The following is a 24,215-nucleotide window of genomic DNA, read 5'->3' on the forward strand; positions in this document are numbered from 1 at the left end:
ACGGCTAGCGTCACCTTGGCTTTGGGTCAAGTGACATGGTCGTGTTCCTCTCTAGCTCTGGAAATGTTGCACGACCGTGTGAGATCACACGGTCGTGCACTTTTTCAGCTATGGATGTGTTTTACGGTCGTGTGGGTTCACATGAACGTGTGCTTGCTCCTCTTCTGGACCGTCCACACGACCATGTAAGGTCACATGGCCGGTGCCAGTAGCCTTCTGCTTTGCTCTCCGATTTGTCGACTATCGTCATTTTCGCTCTGAAAGTGATTCTTATCAACATAAATGCACACAAAGAACATATCTCCGACAAAGAAGAGTAATATTACTGAAAATATGACAAGGAGTGTAAAAATGCATAAATCAATCATGAGTAAAGTACATAATTGTGTGTCAAAACATGCATAAAATAGTATAAGATCTATGCACATCACACTCCTAGACTTGAACCTTTGCTTGTCCTCAAACAAAATATTGTAATCTAAATTCATGAGTTCCTATAGTACTTCATAATCTCTAGTGCACTCGCCTAACCCTATCAATTAATTTCTTGATAAACATGATTGTGGAGTAACCTAAGTATGACCTAAACGTAAGTTTAAGTTCTTGTGCTGAGTGCAAAGAGTGACTTAAGCTCTTCAAGTTTCAATTTCTGTCCTAATCAAGTCTCATACAATTGAGTTCTTAATGTTCCCGGCGATGCCTGCCACCCACTTGGTTCGTTTTCCTTAAATTACACAAAGTCTCAAAGGGCTACTCGAAATCAAGAGAAATATAATATTTATTTCCCCAGTAACCTAACTCGGTCTCAATGAGGTAAATTGTTAGTTTCTACTCACGACAATTATTTTTTTTTATCCCTTAATCATTTTTTTTGATGTTATACCATAGAGATGTAACACTAATCACAAATGCAAGTAAGATAAATGCAATTGTAGAGATTTAGATTTTTCCAAATGAGCTGCCATGATCTGAGATCATCCAGTAATCAAAATATAAATAAAAAATCACCATGGGAACAAGAGTACTAAATAATTTGGATGAATCATAACTATTCCAAAATATATCTACTATTCAAGCTTAAGTGAAGTGAAGGTAAGATCCTTAAGGTTAGGCCAAAACTCATATTTATCTTCGTACAATACTTAACTTATTTCATGCTACTAGAGATAGAGAAAAGAGGTACACTAAACATACTAGCACTATCTCTACAACAACATGAATTAAAAAATAAATGTGCTAGTCATTTTACTGTTGGACAAGTCTGCAGAAAAAATAGAAGGTATGATGCTCTCGATATGCCTCAAAATCATTTTTATTTTTGCAAAACAAACAAACTAGAAAAACTGTAAATAAGAAAAAAAGATGCAATATGAAACTTGAAAAGAAAACAATCAAAACAAACTAGAATGCAAGTGAGTTAAACAGAACAAACTAAAGTTGTAGAAATAAAAGGAGAGAAAATGGAAAAGACTTGACCCAGGTTGTGCAAATACAATACCCCCAAACTTAAACTTTTCACCATCTCGATGAAATCAATATGGTTGATGAGGAGATATATCGAGAAATTCTGGAAGTTCAGGAAAAGACTTAAGGAGCCATTTTACTTCATTCCTCACAAATCTATGATGTGAAAATAACTCATCGTTATCACTCTGAAGAAGTCTCATATATCCCCTAAAATCTTCATTTAAAATCATTCTCTCCTTGTGAACCTCCATAAACTCAATCATTTGTTTGCATAAATCTCTCTCACTCTTAAAAAAATCCTGCTAATGTTTAAATTGTTCATCCTTCATGCACATGCCCCTAGTAATCATCCTATTAGTTTGTTCTAGATCACGATGAAGGATATCAATAATAGGGAGAAACTCATGGACATTAAATCTAAGAAGATCTCGACTAACTGAAGGGGCATCCTTGGGAACAGGATAGGTGTTAGGGTTAGGTTGTTTCTTTGCTAGAGTCAAACGCCAATTATTTTTAACATGAATCATGGTCAAATCTTTGTTGGGAAGTCAAAGAGGGAAACTGTTCTTGATCACTAAACTATACCCGTAATCCTCACGACGAATCATATGAGTTTCTAAGCAAGAATTTAGATCGAATCGATGAACATCTTCAATCATTTCTAGATCATTAAGGTCACATCCTAGTACTATTACTATATGAGTGAACAGTCCTCCTAAAATAATAGAGGAAGTAGAAGAGATCTTCCCTAATGTTGCCAAGTGCCTTAAAAATAAATAGCCAGAATTTATTGACACATTTTCTATCATCACCCATAAACAATATAAATCTAAAAGTCTCACTATTCCTTCTTTACATCCCCTTCCAAATATCGTATTTTTCATAATCAACTTGACATACCAGAAAATTGAATTAATGATACTAGTGCTCTCAGAAGCATGGGGGTTAAAATGAGATTGCCCAGAGATTAGCTGCCATATGTTTGAGTTATCAAAAGAAGGGAGAATTGCATATGTTTCATCCATAGACAAATCATAACATGCATTAAAGTCATTTAGGGTCCATTTATAATCATCATTAAACAAACAAAATTTCAATTTCCCCCCTTCTTGAATATTATCAACAGTGATTGAGCTTAAAAATTCCATAACAATTCTAAGGTAAGTTGGGTACTTCATATTCATTAAATAAGTCCACCCTATTCTTTCAAGTAGCCAATCAACATCATCTCTAAATCCTAACACTTCTAAGGTCTCTTGGTCCATAAATCTAGTGCTCAAAATGGAACATTTAAATAAAAAATCATAATGATACATTTGTTCATTACTAGAGAAAATAATGCCAAAATTGTTAGATGTACCTTTGAAGCGTGAGTTCCCCTTATTTGAAACAACCATCTTCTTCTTTCCTTTGCTAGGGCGATCATTTCCTTCGATGAAATTTGACATTATGGATGATGGAAAGGTTGAAACTTCAATGAAATGGGTTGTGAGGATGGAAGGTAGCACCTTGAGAGCTTTAGGGAGGAAGAGAGGTGAGAGAGGGATGAAGAAGAGAGGAAAATCGGCAGGCATGACCATGTGGGGTTCCGCACACCTGTGTCCTAAAAGAGGGTATGATTGGGCTGGGCCGTGTGGGTCCACATGACCTCTCCTTCGTCGACTTTACATGGTGGTGTCGTTCGACACGACCCCCTTCCTCCCCTTCTCAGCTGGGGTCACATGGCCGTGTCAATCGCCATGGCCCATATCTCCTTCTGCTCGGGTGGCTTCACACGGCTGTGTGAAGTCACACGGCCAGATTCAACTTCTTCTCTGCTAATCCCACACGGCCGTGTGAGTGCACATGATCTACTTCTTGACTTGTGTAGTGACTAAATTTTCTCATCTTTGACTCCTCCTACATTCTACGCCCATGAAACGATCATCGCCACATCGTGGAGGTTGTGCACAACCTAAAAAGAAAGGTTCAAAAGAGTAAGATTTTCAAATAAATTAATTAAAAACAAAATAGCAAATTGAAAACTAAATAAGGAAAAACTCTTGGGTTGCCTCTCAAGAAGCGCTTGTTTTAGGTCTTTAGCTTGACCCCGCTTCAGTTATTACGAACTATCCCATGGAGGCACTGCCTTTCCTCCAATGCTTCAATTTTTTCCTTCATTCTTTCCTGTGTAGGGCAGATGTACTTCTCATTATTAGTTGGGGGAAATTTTCTAAGTTTTCCCGGATCATGCATTGCTTCCGGTGGTCTTCCATGAGGATGGAGGTTCTATTCCTCAATTCTGTTGACATCCATCCCACTGGTATTCCCTTGAAAGGAAGAGACATGGTTAGGAAAATCAGATAAATCAAATTCTTGCATATCCTTACTAATAACCAGAGATAGCTTGTGGTTCTTCACATCTATGATGGCTCCAGCAGTTGCAAGGAAAGGTCGTCCAAGGATAATTGGGATCTTAGGATCCTCTTCCATGTCCAAAACAACAAAATATGTGGGTATGATGCATCCACTAGGGATGGCAATGAGTCAAGTTCGGGTCGGATTCTATATCCTCCGTCCCCATACCATCGGGTATAGGATCTCTGATGGGTATACCCATACCCATTAAATGATTGGATATCTTCTATATTTATAATTTTTCTTCTTTCTATCCAACTATTATCATTCAAAAAAATATATATTAAAATTAACAATCTATTAAAAATATATATATATATAATTAAAAAATAGATTAAACATCTATATAGTTTCCTCCTAATATCAACAAAAATAGAAAGTTAATTTTGGAAAAAGAATTTTTTTTAATATATGTATATATATTATTTAATCGGATATTCGGGTCGGGTATCGGGTATTGATAGTCCCTTCATACCCTCCTCCATTCGAGTCGGATGTCGGATCTTCCATCAGGTTCGAATGAAATTGTCATCCCTAGCATCCACCCACCTTTACTGGTACATCTTTCACTATACCCATACGGTATCTGCATGAATGGTTAGCTAATTACAGAGCCATAGTAGTAAGTTTAATGTTCCTGAGACCTAACTTATTACAAATTGAATATGGAATGAGGCTAACACTTGCCCCCAAATCACAAAAAGTCTTATCTATGAATTCAGATTCTATTTTGCAAAGTATAGAAAAACTTCTTGGATCCTAGAGCTTTAGGGGAGTGATTGTCGTGAGAAGAGCACTGCTCTTTTCTGTCAATGCTATGGTCTCGAATTCGCCTTTCTGCCTTATGTTTGACATGATTCCCTTTAAAAATTTTGCAAATTTTGGCATCTGGTGAAGGCCATCTACAAGAGGGACCTCAATGCAAATCTCCTTAATTTTTTTAGAAATCTGTAGAATTATTCATCTTTTTAGGACATTACTAATCTTTGAGGAAAAGAAACTATTTGACTATGTGGAAGAAATGGAAAGGTCTCTTCAACCTTCCTGGTAATTTCCTCCTTGTCCTTGTTCTGGACTAAATTTGGCATAGGAGGAGAGGGTCCTTCTTGAAGATCAATCCCTTTCGATGTAGTTACTTGGGGGTCTCCCAAGGTCCGTTCACTCCTTAATTCAACATAATTGCAATGTTCCACCGGGTTAATATAAGGTTTTCCTGGGAATGTGCCTGATGCTCTTGAAAAGGATTAGGCTATCTAAACGATCTGGCTATCTTGGATCTTTGGGTGCTTTTCAGAGTTATCCATTCTTTGATTTAATTGCTTGATCTCATTCTTTATTTCCCTTTGTTCAGCAAGAATTTCCTCAAGCATCTTCTCTATTCTTGATAATTGATAGCCTTGTGATGGTTGTTGTTGATAAGTTTGTTACCCAAGTTGGTAGCTTTCCTTTTCTCCTACAGATGGTACCTAGTCCTGATTATTCCAGTCAGAAAAATTTGGATGACTCCTCCACCTAGGGTTGTAAGTGTTGGAGTACGGATTGTTCTGTATTTGATTGTAACTGACTATTGCATCACATTGCTCAAGTTGATTTATTTATGCAGAGATTGGTCCTAGGGGGCAAGTATCTTGAGCGTGATCCATACTTCCTCAAGTCTCGCACACACACACACAATTGCATTGGCAGTGCTATTTCCCATAGTCTCAAACTTTTTTATCAGAGCATCCAACTTTGCAGATATGAGTGTGACTATATCTACATCAAATTTTCCTGAAGCCTTGATTTGATTCTCAGAAAAGGAGCCTCTAGATCTTTCAGATGCCCACTGATGATGGTTTAGGGTTACATTTTCAATGATCTCTTCGACTTCATCTAAGCTCTTGTTCATTAATACCCCTCCTTCTATACAATCGAGGGCCGCCTTTATGTGATAGTTAATGCCATTATAAAATGTATGTAGGACTAACCACTTCTCAAGCCCATGATGAGGGCACTGTATGAGCATACTCTTGAATCTGTCTCATGCTTCAAATAATGATTCTGAGTCTATCTGTCTGAAGCTTGCTATTAGATTCCTCATGTGAGCTATTTTGCTTGGTCGATAAAATTTATCCAAAAATTATTGCTCACATTGCTCCTAGGATGCTACACTGTTTGCTGGTAAGGAGTTAAGTCATTGCTTGGCTCTGTCTCTTAAAGAAAATCTAAAACAGTAGTAGTCTCACTGTTTCTGGTGGAACTCCATTCACCTTCATCGTGTTACAAATCTCATAAAATGATTCTAAGTGTTGGTTCAGATCATCATTTGGTCCTCCTCTAAATTGATTCTGCTAGACCATGTGGATTACCGCTGACTTTATCTCAAAGTTATTAGCTTCAATTGGTGGCCTGGTGATGCTAGATCGAAGACCACGTGCATAAGGTGCCCCTATCTCTCCTTTCAAGGGAATGTGCTAGACATCCGTAAGCGGGGTACCCCTGTCAATAGGGCCCCTCGGGTATATAATCTAGGGCACTCTTTCTACGATATTAGCAATCCCTATACAAACATTCGATCTAACATGGCAATAAAACGCAAACACATCCCATTCACATTAGAACGAATAGATACAAAGCAAATTAATATAATGTAGATAATAAAAGCCATAACCATGCATTTTTACATCATAACATAACCACAACTACTCCCTTGTCTTAGAACAATGAATCTATTCCATAAAAGAAAGAAAAGAATGCAAAGACATCGAGAAATAAAGCAATTAAAACCCAACGAAAAGGAGGGAGAAGATGGATTATCCAATGACGTAGAGTAATCCTTGGATCCAATACTTCGCTTTTGGAGTTGATGGGATGGTGGAATCTGTCTCGTATCGTCGAATGACAGTCAAGGACAATGTAGAACGACACCAGGATAATTCTCCCAAGGCCGACGGCTCCCCCCTAAGAAGGGGTAAAGAACCCCTTTTATAGGGTAGGGTGATAACCATGATTTCATTGCATTATTTTGATTCATAAATGCATGGTTTGATGTTGATTTCATAGGTTAAAATCATGGTTACATCACATTTTGTGCATTGTGTGTATTTTTGGACTTAATTGCAAATTACTTTATTTTTATATTATTTGATGTTAATATTTGATTCTTATTTTGTAGGCATCAAAGGATCTGGGATTTGGATTTATTTGGACCGAAATTGGGCTTAAATCGGAGTTCAAACAAGAAAATCAAGCTTTGAAGCATTACGGGTCGTTCATCAAGAATAGGAGAGATCTGGACTATCCGTTGAAGATCTGGCCGATCCAACCTAATGGGGAGTAGATATGAGCCATTGATGAAGAGCTAGAAGTTTTGATCCAGATCTGAGTTCATCTAGCCATTGATCCAGTCCGAAACATTTTGGACCGTTCATTGAAGACTGGGCCGATCTGAACCATCCAGTGATGATCTGATCGATCCGACCTACGGGAAGGTAGATCCAGACCCTAGATCAACATCAGTACCTTCGGATCAGATTTTGGATGACTTTTCACCGTTGATTTAGCCCGGAATCATCTCAACCGTCCATTCCAGATCCAGATCTGATTTAAATGAGAAGCTACAGTACCCAGCTTCTTCGTCGAGTCCTCTACACACTGTTCGCGTCCCGTGGCGCATCTTCTTCGGATTCCGACCACCATCTCCTCTTCCCGATCTATTTTCTGGCGAATTCATCGGCGACGACGTTCTCAATTGCTTGCGACCAGCTTCCGGCAATCTGAGCTCGCTCAAAGGTGGTCCTGCGGCGAGAATTCTGCTCCGCAAACCTCTGCTTCTGCCGCTGCCGATTGTGAGGTGTTCCTCCAATCGGTGGTTTCGCTTCCATCAGTGAGCTTTGGCGGTGTTCCTCCACTGCTTCTGGACCATTCCCGATGACCTTCCATCCATCATCTTCTCCACATCAGATCTGAGGTTGCAGCTCACAGATTTTCAGATTTTCCGAGTTGGGCGGCACCGATCTTCATTAGCTTCGTTTGGAGTGGTCTCCGATGGTGCTGGTGAAGGCTGAGCTGAGTGTAGCTACTGAGGTTGTCTTCTCTTATTACAGTTGGAGTGTTCTCCGATGTTTCCTTGTGTGACGGCAAGGAGAAATTGTCGTGAGAAGAGATTTGGAGTTGAGATGGTTTAGGGTTTAATTTTTGCATTCATTTTATTGTTGAAAGATTTAGATTTCAGTTATGCTATTTTGATTCAGTAATCATAGTTTTTAGCTTAATTGTTTTAATTCAAGTGTCTTAGATAATTAGTTTCAATTGAGTTTGAAATTGTTCTTAATCTTGCTTAGCTTAAGTTGTATCACTGTTAAATATTTTAGTTTCTATAGTTAAAGTTTAATTTCTGCTTTAGAACGTATTCATTCATGTCTTGTTGTTTATGCTTAGTTTAAGAGTGTGTCAATGATTTAATCTCAATGTAGGAGTGACAATGCGTTAAGGTTTGATTGTTGGCACATAGGTAGGTTTTATTTATGCATTAGAATAATTTCTTAATTACTGTGTTTTTCAGTTGTTAGATTTAGATTCAAGCTTAAATCCCCCCAACCCCATTTTCATACTAAAACCCCAAAAATAGGAAAAAAAGATAATCCTAGATTACATCCTACCGTTGGTTCCTCGAGAGATCGATCCTGGGCTCGTTACTACAACGTTATTGCAAAATTAAGGGGTTCAGGAAAAATACATTTTATTAATTTGATTAGCGGATGTGACAGATTCACCTTATCAAATTTTGGCGTCGTTGCCGGGGAAGCACGTTATATGCAGTGTTTAGTAATTTTAGAATTGTTGTTTGATTGTTTTTCATGATTATATATCCATGTGTTTGATTGTATTTGTTCCTGAGTCTTCTGATTTTATTTGCTAGTGTTTCAGTGTAAGAACACGAAATTCATGTGACCATGGATCCATATCATCAGTATTTTGGAGATGGGATGGAGAATTATTTTTATCAACCTCAGACTCAGTTCTATCAGTCCTACCTACCTATGGAGCAGCGGAATATGTATGAGGATGCACAAGAACAAATTGAAGAATCAATGTGGAAATGCAATGAAGTTATGCAACAAATGAGAGAACATCAAGAGCAGCAATTTGCAAGGATACAGAATATTCAGAGTCAGTTAGATCAGATTGCATCATCCATTAATCAGTTACAAGCACAGAACTCCAGTGGAGAGATGGAGAGTAGTGATTTTGTCAGGCCTGACCCTATTCCCATTTATTCACAAGATTTATCTAATTTTATTTGTGATGATGATGTAGTTGTTCAGATTTCTGATTCTACTGATAGTGTTGCTTTAGATGTTGTTGAAGATGCAGGTATTGTTGCAGAAGATGATATAAGTGTAGGGGAGTGCTTACTGGAAGCATTACCTCAAGAATCACCAAGAATGGAGGATGTAAGTGTAGGGACTTGTGCTATGGAGCCAAGCACCCAAGAATCACTACATGAAGTTGAACATTCGCCAGAACTGGAGTCTGAGCATTTATTTGAGGAGAAAGAGATAACCATCACCACTCCAGGTACCTTTCAAGATGACAAGGTGAGTATTTTGTGTGATTTTTCAGAAAATTTCATAGAGGTACCATGTATTAGTTGTGATTTATTTCTGGATATATCTTTTACCCACACTAATATTCTCCTATTTGCTTTTGACCCCACGTGTGTGTGGGAGGTGTTTTCTTTGATTGATGTTGTAGGAGAAATTAAGCTTCCGGAGTGGGTATTAAAACTGGACCGCCTCCGTCCTCCAGAAAGAGCTTTCAAGGGAAAAAGGATGAATAAAAAGAATTTAAGTGGATCTTTGATTACTCCATGATCAAAGTTCATGGAGATTAGGAGTTTTGAGATTAATATGTTAGATTGAATGTGCTAAGTACAATGCAGGATAGGAAGCTAACAATTCAGTTGAGAGGCACGATTTGGTTGGTTTGTTGGAATGATACATTAATGGAAAGTTTTTAGCATCAATTGGTTGGTGGGAAATTCTGATTTATCAGTATCAATAAACCTCAAGAGAAGCCCTACATGTCTATTGTCAATTGGTGTCGTTTCCTTTTAAATTCTTGCATGATTAGAAGCTGTAAACTGTTGTGTATCGGATGGTGTATCAAAATACAGTAGCAATTTTCATTTCTGCAGAATTCAGAGCAACAAAATGGAAGCTGCAGAATTTTCGAAGCTGTACAATTCTGCACATGGATGCTTCGTTAGCCTTGTTTCAATTTTGCACTTAAGCAATAGAAATGCAATCTTTAAGTTGTTTAAACAACAAATGTCATACTAATTGATACCTTATAGTGAGCCTAATTTGAATGACTTAAGCTTGAAATTTATAAGATTCCAAATTCGGGAACTCAAGCTGTTAAATAAACAGAATCAAGAGCTTAAGTTCAGTTTTGAAATTCTTTGACCGTTTCAATGATTGGAATTCAGGAAGGGAAGGGAGAGTTTCAATTACTATGTGCCTAGTTCCTTATGGGGCTTAGTGATCAATGAAAAGACCAAGTAAAGATCATGCTTACTCATTGACAAATGGTTTCTGCTAGTGTGGAAATAGTGGAGTAGCAAATGGAGCAGTGACAACAACATTAACAGATCTGATTTCTGATATTGCTATTGCTGAGTTGGTTTTGATTTGCATCTGTTGTGAATCAAAGAAATCAGATTTCAGGAATGCTCACTGATATTGGCACAAAACTTGTGTCAAGCACTCTGATTTTAATCCTGCAGCTTGCACAATCTGACTTTCTCACTGTTATCATTTCAATTGTTGGTCAATGCTGGAATTTAGTACAATCTGTAGAATTTTCAAGCTCAAATGGAACAAACTTTCATCTATCATATTTGTGTTACTCTAAAAGGATAGCTACAAGAGCAGATTCAGAGTTTGATGAATTGTGTGCCAAAGTGCATCAAAATGTTGTACTGATACAAAATCTGAACAGGAATAAAATGGAATAGGAATTGAACTTGATTTTCTGAATTCAATGCTTAACTGAGATGTTTTGAATAGGGGCTTTTAAGAAGATTTAGTTTTATATCACAGTAAGTGTTATATCCATGCTGTCATTTGAAATTAACTTGAAGAGGAATTCTGATTGAAATTTTGTCAACTAAGCTTTTAGAATATAGTTTGTTGCTAATTGTTGATGTATTGTTGAGTAGCTAAATATGGAAGCTGAAGTATATCAGTGAGGTGCTGTAATTGTGAGGACCTTGTCAATGCAAAACACCACAGAAACATGAAGAGGTAAAAACAGAACCTGCAGAGATTTCTAATATGTGTTTGATCAGTAGCAAATTGTGTTTGTTCCGAGCTTTTAATCCAAGCATATGATCAATGGGTAATGTTAGGATGTTGTGAAAATTTCAGTGAGGAATCACATCTACATGATTCGAACTTTAATTTCTTCAAGTGTTATGTTCTGAAACTAGAAGCTTAAGAGATTATTCAAGATTGAAAGAAATCTAAGAGCACTAAATCCTCATTCTCATTTGATACCAATTCCTCTTCAATTTCTAGAAATCAGAGTAAAGTTGAAGTCTGAATTTCTTTTACAGAGAATGACTTGGAAGTGAAGCTGATCTACTGTGTGCCAAGTGTCTATATAGTTGGATGCTGAATCATTTAACTGAATTCACAACAGTGCATGCCTCTGAAATTCTGTAATTGGAATAAGTACAAGTATGAATTTATTGTGATTTGAATCTTAAATATAGTGTGCCAACTTTTGTTGTGAATTACTGGAATTGATGAAGTGCAAGAAGACAATGGTTACTCTTCTCGGTTCCTTGTGTGCAACAGATACATTTAACTTTTCATGCTGTTGTAAGATATGAGATTTAGGTTGCTCGTTTGTAGGATGATTCAAGATACTAGACCATGGAAGCTGATTAGTTTTGAAGGTTGAAGTCACCTCTCCTACAAAGTTAAAAAAAAAACAGAACAAGTTGTGTGCCAAATTCTTTATGAATTTTCTAGCTACCAATAGCTAGATGTGAACCTCTCATTCATACAGTGCTGATTGAGATGCATTGATAAGTTGTTAATTCATGCTTCGAGCAAATATTCATTCATGTTTCAAATTCTGAAATTTAGTTGCTGAATGCAACATGCAGGAAGGGAGTGAAGGGGGCTGCTGTTGAAGTTCCATAAACCTTGTTCCAGTTCCCTACTTATGTGAAGTTCATGCAACTCTCGAGAGGTTTAGGTAACCAGTGTTGGATGTCTGAATTGGAGATATGCAGGAATGGATTGGATTTCTGAACTTGTGCTATTTCTGAATTCTTTGGATGTGAATCCGATTGAAGACATCTGAAACTACACATTCTTACTTGATACTTCACATCCCTCTTAATTCAAACTGTGAATTTAAGTCTGGTGCTTAAGTGGATCGCAGTGGTAAAGATTTCAAGAGTGAAGGAACAGGAAGAGTGCAGTATAACCAGAACCTGCAGGAATGAAATTTGAAATGAAGAATGGAATTAGTTTTATTTCTGGAATGAAGAGAGTCTGATTTTGTGAGGTTAGAATTTGTTTCTTTCTTAGAAAAGGATACTGGAAATCTATTGGAAAAAGGCACATGCTCCCTTGTGTTGCTGATACTCATGTGAAGTTACTTTAAATGTTGTTACCAAGTCAATTCTTCTACAATATCAGTTTTGAGTTTCTGGAACTGGAATTCTGAAGGGTTGTGGATTTTTGAGTGTCAAATGATTCTCTGAAAATTTAATCTGATAGCTGTAAGGAGTGAGGAGGAATTGGATGTTGGTTGTTAAGTTTTAGCTAGAAGGGCGGCTGTTGATAAAGTTTTGTTGCTGCATTTGATTGTATTTCTTGTGCAAACTGCTAATATTGTTTCTTATTAGCATTAGTGTCACTGATATTGCAGTATGAGTTTTATGGAACTTCAGATAAGGAAGAACAGTGATTTTTTTAAGTGTACCAAGCAAGTGGTTTAAAGAGTGCCATAATGTGTTTCATTGACCGAGACGGACAATATTTTAAGTGTGGGGGAGGGAACTCTTCTTGGCAAGTTGATGTGAGCTTGTTTTTTTGTTTCAAAGTGCTGAAATTGGAATGGAAAAACAGTGAAGAAAACAGAGAAAAAAATTGAAGTGGCAAATCAAAAGTATCAAATATGGAAGATAGAGTATCAAGATTTTATGATTTCCATCAAATTGAAGGAGAGGTTAGCTTGATATGTTGAATTGGTAACAACAAATGGTATTCATCTCTTTACAGATCAAAATGGTCAAACTCATCAAGTATACTCCTCCAATACTCTCATCTTCTCATTTTCTTCATTAATGCCTTTTCTTTTGCCTATTTCAATCACTTTCATTGTTCTTTTTGCTTCCATTTCAATTCTTGATGATAAAATCCTTTTGATTCATGTATGCTATGTTCTATGGTGGTGGAGAAGTAGAAAATAAACAAGCTTATGGTAGTGAAATGTTGTGAGTTGCATTGAGAGAGCTCCACTTATACACATGCTTGAGTGTGAGAGATAGATTAGGTAAATCCCTTGTGAGATTGCAACTTGCTTAATTTTTCAATTGGATTAAAACTACCGTACCTACTGATTATTGTTTGAATGGTATGCATGATTGTTTGTGATCTTTAGATGATCTTAGTTAAATTCTTTTTACCATTTTTAGGTATTGCTAGGGAAATTTCTATGGAGATGATTTTTAGTTTTCTTTACTTGCACGGGACGTTCAAGACTAAGTGTGGGGGATTTGATAACCATGATTTCATTGCATTATTTTGATTCATAAATGCATGGTTTAATGTTGATTTCATAGGTTAAAATCATGGTTACATCACATTTTGTGCATTGTGTGTATTTTTGGACTTAATTTTAATTACTTTATTTTTATATTATTTGATGTTAATATTTGATTCTTATTTTGTAGGCATCAAAGGATATGGGATTTGGATTTATTTGGACCGAAATTGGGATTAAATCGGAATTCAAATAAGAAGATCAAGCTTTGAAGCATTATGGGCCGTTCATCAAGAATAGGAGAGATCTGGACTATCCGTTGAAGATCTGGCCGATCCAACCTAATGGGGAGCAGATATGAGCCATTGATGAAGATCCAGAAGTTTTGATCCATATCTGAGTTCATCTAGCCATTGATCCAGTCCGAAACGTTTTGCACCGTTCATTGAAGACTGGGCCGATCTGGACCATCCAGTGATGATCTGATCTATCCGACCTACGGGAAGGTAGATCCAGACCCTAGATCAACATCAGTACCTTCGGATCAGATTTTGGATGACTTTTCACCGTTGATTTAGCCCGGAATCATCTCAACCGTTCATTCCAGATCCAGATCTGATTTAAATGAGAAGCTACAGTACCCAGCTTCTTCGTCGAGTCCTCCACACACTGTTCGCGTCCCGCGGCGCATCTTCTTCGGATTCCGACCACCATCTCCTCTTCCCGATCTATTTTCCGGCGAATTCATCGGCGACGACGTTCTCAGTTGCTTGCGACCAGCTTCCGGCAATCTGAGCTCGCTCAAAGGTGGTCCTGCGGCGAGAATTCTGCTCCGCAAACCTCTGCTTCTGCCGCTGCAGATTGTGAGGTGTTCCTCCAATCGGTGGTTTTGCTTCCATCAGTGAGCTTTGGCGGTGTTCCTCCACTGCTTCTGGACCATTCCCGACGACCTTCCATCCATCATCTTCTCCACATCAGATCTGAGGTTGCAGCTCACAGGTTTTCAGATTTTCCGAGTTGGGCGGCACCGATCTTCATTAGCTTCGTTTGGAGTGGTCTCCGATGGTGCTGGTGAAGGCTGAGCTGAGTGTAGCTACTGAGGTTGTCTTCTCTGATTACAGTTGGAGTGTTCTCCGATGTTTCCTTGTGTGACGGCAAGGAGAAATTGCCGTGAGAAGAGATTTGGAGTTGAGATGATTTAGGGTTTAATTTTTGCATTCATTTTATTGTTGAAAGATTTAGATTTCAGTTATGCTATTTTGATTCAGTAATCATAGTTTTTAGCTTAATTGTTTTAATTCAAGTGTCTTAGATAATTAGTTTCAATTGAGTTTGAAATTGTTCTTAATCTTGCTTAGCTTAAGTTGTATCACTGTTAAATATTTTAGTTTCTATAGTTAAGGTTTAATTTCTGCTTTAGAATGTATTCATTCATGTCTTGTTGTTTATGCTTAGTTTAAGAGTGTGTCAATGATTTAATCTCAATGTAGGAGTGACAATGCGTTAAGGTTTGATTGTTGGCACATAGGTAGGTTTTATTTATGCATTAGAATAATTTCTTAATTACTGTGTTTTTCAGTTGTTAGATTTAGATTCAAGCTTAAATCCCCCCAACCCCATTTTCATACTAAAACCCCAAAAATAGGAAAAAATGACAATCCTAGATTACATCCTACCGTTGGTTCCTCGAGAGATCGATCCTGGGCTCGTTACTACAACGTTATTGCAAAATTAAGGGGTTCAGGAAAAATACATTTGTACAATTTGATTAGCGGATGTGACAGACTCGCCTCATCATAGGGCACGGGCCTAGCACGGAGCGTCACCTTGGCTTCGGGTCAAGTGACACAACCGTGTTCCTCTCTGGCTCTAGAAATGTTGCACAGCCGTGTGAGATTACACGGACGTGCGCTTCTTCGGTTGTGGATGTGTTGCATGACCGTATGGGTTCTATAGCCTGTTGGTTGATACCCGGAATATCGTACCAGTTCCCCTGTACAAAATTTTGTACAAGTCCTGAACCATTCCTAACAACCTATTGTGTTCTTTAGAAATTAAATTAGGAATCACAAGCGGAACTTAACATTATTGATTCCAAATTTAACTTATCTGTTCTTAGAGGTTTAGACTTAGATCACAAACGATGCTTAACATTATTAATCCAAGTCCACCCATGTTACAAAGTTGATTAAATATTTATTTCTAAAATTGACTTCCAGGTTAAACATGACGAGGCACTAGGCCTTCTTGGATATGAGATCATTCACCACTTCCTTGACAAAGCCTTTTAAAGAAATTTAATATTCAATCTCCTTATAGTAACCCTAGGTTTAACCAAAAAAATAATCGAATCATAAGATCAAAAAAGAAAAGAAAAGAACACAAAACTCGAATCACAAATTCGAAACCTAGAATCATATGCCTCTTGTATTTGATATTTCAAAATTCTTACAAAGGAAAAACTAGTATGATGCGGAATAGAATTAATAGTTATACCTTTCTTTGTAAGCAACAACCTCTTGATCTTCTACCATATTCCTCTTCTTATCTCGGACGTTGTGTGGGCAACGATCTATCGAGATGAGAACCACCAAGACTCCTTCCTTCTTGCAAGTTTCGGCCACCAACCTTCAAGCTCCAAGGGATGCAAGAGCAAAGCCTCCTTTCTCTCCTTCTCCTAGCAAGAACTAGCCACCAACAAGAACTCTAAGAGAGGGATGCACCGGCCACTAAAGAAGAAGAGAAGAGGAGAAGAATAGGGCCGATCACACCAAGGAAGAGAGGAAGGGAATACTAGAAGATATGTTGTGAGATAAGACACCTCTACCCCCTCTTTTATATTCCTTGGTCTCGGCATATAAGGAAATTTAATTATAATTAAAATTCCCTTATTCTCCTTGCCATTTGTTAATAAGGAAAATTTAATTAAAAATTCCTTTTAACCCTTTACATGGCCGGCCACCTCATATGCTCCAAATAAGGCAAGTTTTAAACACAAAATTAAAACTTCCTTATTTGTTTTCGAAAATTTTTAAAATAAAAATTTCTCTAATAATTTTTCCCTTTATTGTTGGTTATAAAAGGAAATTTTATAAATTAAAATCTCTCTATTAAAACATGTGGATGATTTCCAAAAAGGAAAATTTTCTTTAAAATTAAAATCTTCCTCTCAATCTACAAATAAGGAAAGATATCAAATCTTTTCTTAATCTTTTGTAGAAACTATAATAGGAAAGATTTAATTTTAAAACTCTCTTTTAAATCATGAAGATGGTTATAAAAAAAGAAAGTTTTATCAAAAATTAAAATCTTCCTTTTAACTACAAATAAGGAAAGATATCAAACCTTTCATTTAATCTTTTGTAGAAAGCTATAAAAGGAAAGATTTAAATTTTTAACTCTCTTTTAAAACCATGATATCCACATAAGAAAAAAATTTAAAAAATAAAATCCTTTTATTTTATATGGCCGGCCACACCAAGCTTGGGCTCCAAGCTAGGGCCGACCACCTTTACATGGCTCAACCTTTGGCTTGGCCGGCCCAAGCTTGGACTCCAAGCTTGCTTGGCCGACCACCTAAGGTTGGGTAGGAAGGTGGGTATAGGTGGGTATAACACTTTATAAATAAGAGGCTACGATAGGGACCGAGAGGAGGAATTGGTTTTGGTCTGCCGATGAAATTAAGCTTCCCGTGTTTGCCCCGAACACCCAACTTAATTTCATCAATAATAATTCATACCACTAAAGAATTATTATTGAACTACCGCACTAATCCCAAATTACATTTTGGACTCCTTCTTATCATGAGTGTGTTAGTCTCCCTGTGTTTAAGATATCGAATGCCCACTAATTAAATGAGTTACTGACAACTCACTTAATTAATATCTAGCTCCAAGAATAATATCACTCAACCTTATCGTCATGTCGGACTAAGTCCATCTGTAGGGTTTACATGACAATCCTTATGAGCTCCTCTTGGGGACATTATCAACCTAGATTACTAGGACACAATTTTCTTCTATAATCAACAACACACACTATAAAAAATATCATTTCCCAACTTATCAGACCTCTTGATTTATCGAACTAAATCTCACCCATTGATAAGTCAAAGAAATAAATACTAGATATATGTGTTTGTTATTATATCAGGATTAAGAGCATACACTTTCATAATAACAAAGGTCTTGTTCTTTTATTTAGTCAGTATAAAAAGAACTTACCTTAAATGGTCCTGCTCAATACACTCAGAGTGTATTAGTGTAATTTTATAGTTAAGATAAACTAATACCAAATTACACTATGACTATTCCAATGGTTTGTTCCTTTCCATTTTAGTCATGAGCTACTGTTTATAATTTATAAGGAATTGATAACATGATCTTCTGTGTGTGACACCACACACCATGTTATCTACAATATAAATTAATTGAACAACTACACTTAGCATATAAATGTAGACATTTGACCAATGTGATTCTTTATTTCACAATAAAATGTTTACAAAAGCTAGGCTTTTAGTATACACTCTAACACCCGCCTCAAATATAGTGCGTGCTAAAGTAATCCCACTTCGAGACGCTCATCCCGAATTCAAGTCCTGCGATCACATAATGTATTTAGCTAATTACACATGAAATAAATAGCTAAATGACTTCTCCTACCTAATCAGAGTAACCCTAATTGAACATGATTATGGATTAATACTCCAATTAACCTTAGCTATACTACAACCTAATTAGATTACATTTATACATGAATCATCAATCAACCCTAATCTAATCCATCTACATAATTAGATTAACCTTAACTATAACTCATCATAATACTCACAAAGATACGTTGTGGTCTCTAGTGGCTCACAGCTAGATACAGTGCGCGATCAGAGAAGATGGCTAGAGCTCTAGATCACTGGTGAACAGTATCGTAGGAGCTGCAATGATAATCAAAAGAAAACCTTACAATCCAGCACTCAAAATAAAGTCAAGGGAAGAAACGACAAAGCCTCAACTCATCCCTAACACCCACCCAATTCTGATGTGGTCGCTGGTGGCTCACAATCAGTGCTATGGTGACCAGAATAGTTCCCGACATGGCTCAGCTAGCAATGGTGGCAGCAAGCTGGTCGAGGTGGCTGCAATGGCTGGAGCAAAGGTGACAACTACTGGCCGAGCTCAATCCAACCGATGGGCATCGATGCATAGGGGAACACGACATTTGCTGCGTTGCCGATCTAGCCTCACTAAAAAGCCAGTGGCACCAAGTGATTAGGATGGCGTCACCAACGATCGGTGGCACAGTGAGATTGCGAGAGATTAGCGGTAGATCTGGAGAGAAAGAGGGGATTAACAGCGGGAAGGAAGAGAGGGCACAGACGATGATGGATCTATGTTGGCAGTGAAGGGAGAGATTCACTAATGATGGTCGACCCACCTGGAATGCCGTCATCAGTAATCGATGATCGGAACAGTGGCAGTCGAAACTAGGGCACAATGTCGAGCGATTGGCTAATCGGGTGACTCCGAAGTCGATGAGAAGAAGCTGGCGTCACCGGGGTGAAGAGGGATCGACAACACAGATCTCTCGGTGACGTCGATGGCTAGCGACGTTGATGGCAGGAAACACTGGCGTCTTGTGGGTTGATAGGGCACAGTGGCTTGAGAGGGAGAGGGAGAGGGAGGATCAACGAGAGGAGAGGGGTCGGGTGGAATAAAGAAGGAATAGGAAACCTAGGTTAATTAATCTTAACCTTACCTTAATGAAATCAAATACTAGGCTACTCTTATTTGTATTTCTAAAAAAATCCTATTTTTCTATTGTTTCAAAATTTGTTTTAGCCTTAGTCTAGGACAAACCCCTAGAAAGCATGTTCCTATAAATCTAGATAATGAGCATCTCAGAAGCACATTAGGTCTACCTTGATTGTGTATTAAAAAACTTAAAATGACGTGAGATGCGTAGGCCTCTTGCTCAGACTTCAGATACTTATATCAGTGTATCAACATAAGTCTGGATGAAAAATACAAAAATATATTGATGAAGTTAAGTAGTCCTTTTTTTTCAGCAAAAACCTTACTGGACAATACACTTAACTTGACTAACTAAGTGAACGCTACTATCTTTTGGTAGTTAATTAGTAACTAAAGGTTAGACATTTAATAAAAATATATAGATGAATATTATTTTTAAAGTAATATCAGGTTAAGGGGGGGGGGGGGATATTTGAAAATTGCTTTCAAAAGGATTTTTTTTAAAGTTGTTTCAAACTGTTAATTTACAAATTCTTTTGAAACTTTATTGAAATGTATTTTGTAAATATTTTCTAAAATTATTCTATAATTTCTTTAAAGATCTTTTGAAGATTACTTTGTATCTTTAAAGTAATTATAGAGCTTCTTCAAAAATTTGCTTTAAATTTGTGTTGAAAATGTTGGGACCGAAATGTAGCTAGAGGGGGGGGGGGGGTGAACAGCTCGTTGCGATCGTCGTTGCTCGCTTCTGGGATGATGTGCAGCGGAAATACAAGAAACACAAACAACAACGCTAACTCTAGGGATTTACTTGGTATCCACCTCAAGAAGAGGTGACTAGTCCAAGGATCCACACACTCACACACCTTCCACTATAAAAACACTCATTCTCGGTAACTACCTAAGGCGGAGAAGCCTTACAATCTCACAATACAACAATGAGAAAGAAAGAAGCAAAATACAAATGAATCTTACAAGATTACAATGAAAACCCTAGCTTCTTTTTCTTCTTGTTGTAACTCGCCTCTTGACTTGAATGAGCCTCCAAGAACCTTCAAGAACTGACGGTGAGGAAGAAAAGATCGCTGTGGAGAGCTGCTGTGATCGCCCGTGGAGAAGAATCGAAGAAGTTTTTCGAAGACATGCTCGCCAACGGCTTTATCTGCGCCAACGATCGAATCCCAATCGATTGGATGCTCCCAATCAATTGGGGAGTCTTTGGATCGATCGGCCGATCGATCCAGAGCGCCTCTGTGCTCTCTGGAATCACCCTGAATCGATTACCCGATCGATTCAAGGCTTCTCGAGTGATTTCTAGCCCTCCAATCGATCGACCGATCGATTGGAGGTTTCAATCAATCAACTGATCGATTCAGAAGCTTATCGATTACCCAATCGATTCAGCCCATTTCTGCATAAATTTACGTCAACCAATCGATTGACCAATATATTGAACCCCCCAATCGATCAACCAATCGATTGGAAAGTAGAAAACTGGATAGAGCTTGAAATTACCTTCGTTTCGCATCCAAGATCACCCCATTCCGATATCCGAGTCAAAAGTTATGGCCTTCAGAAGTTTACTACGTCCGAACTTCCTAGTTCCATGCCAATTCCCTATTGGACTTACGACCGCTAAGAATTCGGTCAACTTTTGACCCATCTGGACTTTCTCTTTGCGCCAAGTGTCCGGTCAACCTTGACCCACTTGGACTTACCATCTCATGCCAAGTGTCGGTCCTCCATGACCCACTTGGACTTCCAAACACCAGGTGTCCGGTCAACCTTGATCCACCTAGATTTCCACATGCCTGGCTTCACTCACCAGGTCTTTCCATCTGCCTAGCTTCACTCACTAGGACTTTCCATCTGCCTGGTTTCACTCACCAGGACTTTCACCTAGCTTCAACCACTAGGATTTTCACCTGGCTTCACTCACCAGGATTTTTCCACTGCCCGATTTTACTCACCGGGACTTTCCACCTGCCTGACTTCACTCACCAGGACTTTCACCTAGCTTCACTCACTAAGATTTTTCAACTGCCTAGCTTCACTCACTAGGTCTTTCACCTGGCTTCACTCACCAGGATTTTTCTTTCTGCCTAGCTTCACTCACTAGGACTTCCCAGTCAAGTATCCGGTCAATCTTGATCTACTTGACTCTTCTTCAAACTCAGACTGGTCAAACCCTAACCAGAGGGGAATTGCTCCAGCAATCTCCCCAATCGGATGATTACACTTGTAATCTCCACGTATTATCTGTATTGTCAAAGATCGAAACCCAAACATAAAGACTCAAGCTTGAGCCAACTCAAGCTTAGTCAACCAGGTCATCCTTGACCTAGGGATATTGCACCAACAATCTCCCCCTTTTTGATGTTTGATAATACCTTTAAGTTAGGCTAATCCCATAGCTTCAACTTCCTTCATGTCAATGTATGAATGAGGGTTTTCTTCATTCTCCCCCTTTCCTAGAGGGCAAACTCCCTCTATAGGTAATAAAGGCCTAACTTAAACCACACATTCTCCCCCTATTGGCACACATAAAAAATCTCCCCCTGAAGAGTCACTCACCGTTGTTCACAACTTCACTCGTTGTGTTCAACATGATAATGAAGGTCCTATACCCTTCATTATCTCCAATGCTCACCCTTGAGCACGAACAACTAAACAATGAAGATATCCACTCCTCATCGTATTTGAAAAGCTCAACTTTGAGCATTTACGTTAAAGAAGGTTGACCACCTTACAAGATATATGAAAAAATAGATTTTTATATCCTTAAAGAGTAATTCTCCCTAAAAATATACTTCAAACTTCTGTCATTGCACCAACAATGACTTGAAATCTCTAAACATATAGGAAATCCAAATTTAGAAGTTTTGAGGTTCAAAAATTCAATATTGAAATCAAATCTCAACCTAAACCTCTACTTAGTCTTCCTTAACCAATCCATCCTTGTTTTCATTATGAAAACACTCCCTAAATGTATACAAATGTGTTTTGAGGGGTAAAGAATGATTACTTAGACTAAAAATGCTGAAATCTAGCTTACCCAGCCAAACTCAGCATTTCAATCGATTGGAGTTGGGTCCCAATCGATTGAACTCAACTGAATCGATCCACTGATCGATTTAGGCTGTGTGGATCGATCGGTAGATCGATCCAGCGAGCTTCTGCTTGCGAGAAATGCCTTCTCAATTTATTGCCTGATCGATTGAGGCACTCCAATCGATCGAGTGATAGATTGAGGCACTCCAATCGATTGAGTGATCGATTGAAGCTCTGAAAATGCTGAAATACATTTTCAGTCAATTTCAGAAAGTCCCCAAAAATTCTACAAAATTTAAAAAATCATGTAGACAATCTTTAGGGTATATACTTTCAAGGAAAAATAGTTTTTTATGAAAATACTTTCTATTTTCAAAGATTGACACAAACTTGGGAACTTGTAAAAACTTTAGTGTTTTCTTCCAAGTTTGTGCTCAACTATTCAATGATGATTATTATCAAAAGATAGCCTTCATTAAGATTTTTCAAAGTATATTTAAAATCATTTTCAAAACCAATATCCAACTATATTCTTTGGGCTCAATGCACATGACTTGTACATTAGTTTTCCCAATGATTGGAAAACACATAACTATGTGTTTTGATGTACTTAAAACTAAAAAAAATGCGCTAAATCAACATCTTGAGTTTTGTTCATCATCCTAACATCTCACTTGTATTTAATGCATCCGAAACCACATACAAGTCACCTTATAGTTCTTTAGTGAGATGTAAACTTTTGGTTTTGCCCTAATCTAGGGATCATGCATATCTGTCTAGACATTTTGAGATTATATACATCCACCAAGGATGTTACTTGTTAATGAATGTCATTTGTCCTTAATTTGCAAGGAATTAAAATAATGCATGATACGTTACGGAATACATCAAAGATGAATAATTCTCAAAAGAAAATTTCTTATAACTACATGATGTATGTATGACATGACATGATATTTTTGTATTTTTCATAATAAAACATGAATGCAAAACATGATGTCTTGACATCTTATGAACAAACAAAGTATGGTAAATTAGCATAAATAGAATACCTAGATTAACTATCTAAGTATTCTTAAACCTTAGCTAATCTTAAAATTTAAACCTAGATTGCCCAAGATTTCCCAAGAAAATGCCAAAACCTAAATTGACATTTCTTTTACTTTTCCTACATTTGCCAATTTAAGTTAAGCATATTCCTCAAATTTTGGCACAATTTACTCTTTTAAAGAGTAACAAGTTAAAATAAGGCTTAGATTTGCTTTTAACTTCCCAATAAAATGTCAAAATCCCAACTTGACATTTCTTTACACTTGATCTCTTGTGTCAATTAAAATTATATCCAAATACTCAAACTATGACACATTTTACTCCATTTAAGAAGTAAATGATAATCCTTTTCATTTTCAAAGGTTAATAATAATAACCTTGAAAATGCTCTCCGAGTGTCAACTTCATCAAAGTTGGGTTAACTACCCTTCTAGTCGGAGTCGACACTCTCTATCCCATCTAAGGGGTAGAGAAAATGCTCCTAGGAACCCAAAACCTATTGGAGCTCCTTGGATGCTCTAGGTACTCACTAGGGATAACTTCCCTAGATACCTTCTTAGTGACCTTGTTAGGCTTCTTAGAAGCCTTGGTCACTTTTTCTATATCAACTCTAGGGATTTCTTCCCTTGTGACCTTCCTAGTGACTTTCTTAGACTTCTTAGAAGTCTTAGTCACATTTGTTGTTGCAAAAATACTTCTAGGGATAACTTCCCTTGTATTTTTGACTTGACC

At 37.6% G+C, this 24,215-nt stretch overlaps 1 non-coding gene across 1 annotated transcript; it reads left to right on the forward strand.

Moving 5' to 3' along the window:
- The first annotated feature begins 5,840 nt into the window (after positions 1–5,840).
- LOC121994040 lies at positions 5,841–5,947 on the forward strand. The gene has a single exon (XR_006115556.1). It is a non-coding gene; the product is annotated as a small nucleolar RNA R71 (small nucleolar RNA).
- The last annotated feature ends 18,268 nt before the right edge of the window (positions 5,948–24,215 follow it).

This window comes from Zingiber officinale, chromosome 1B (genome assembly GCF_018446385.1).
Source record: "Zingiber officinale cultivar Zhangliang chromosome 1B, Zo_v1.1, whole genome shotgun sequence".
NCBI lineage: Eukaryota > Viridiplantae > Streptophyta > Magnoliopsida > Zingiberales > Zingiberaceae > Zingiber > Zingiber officinale.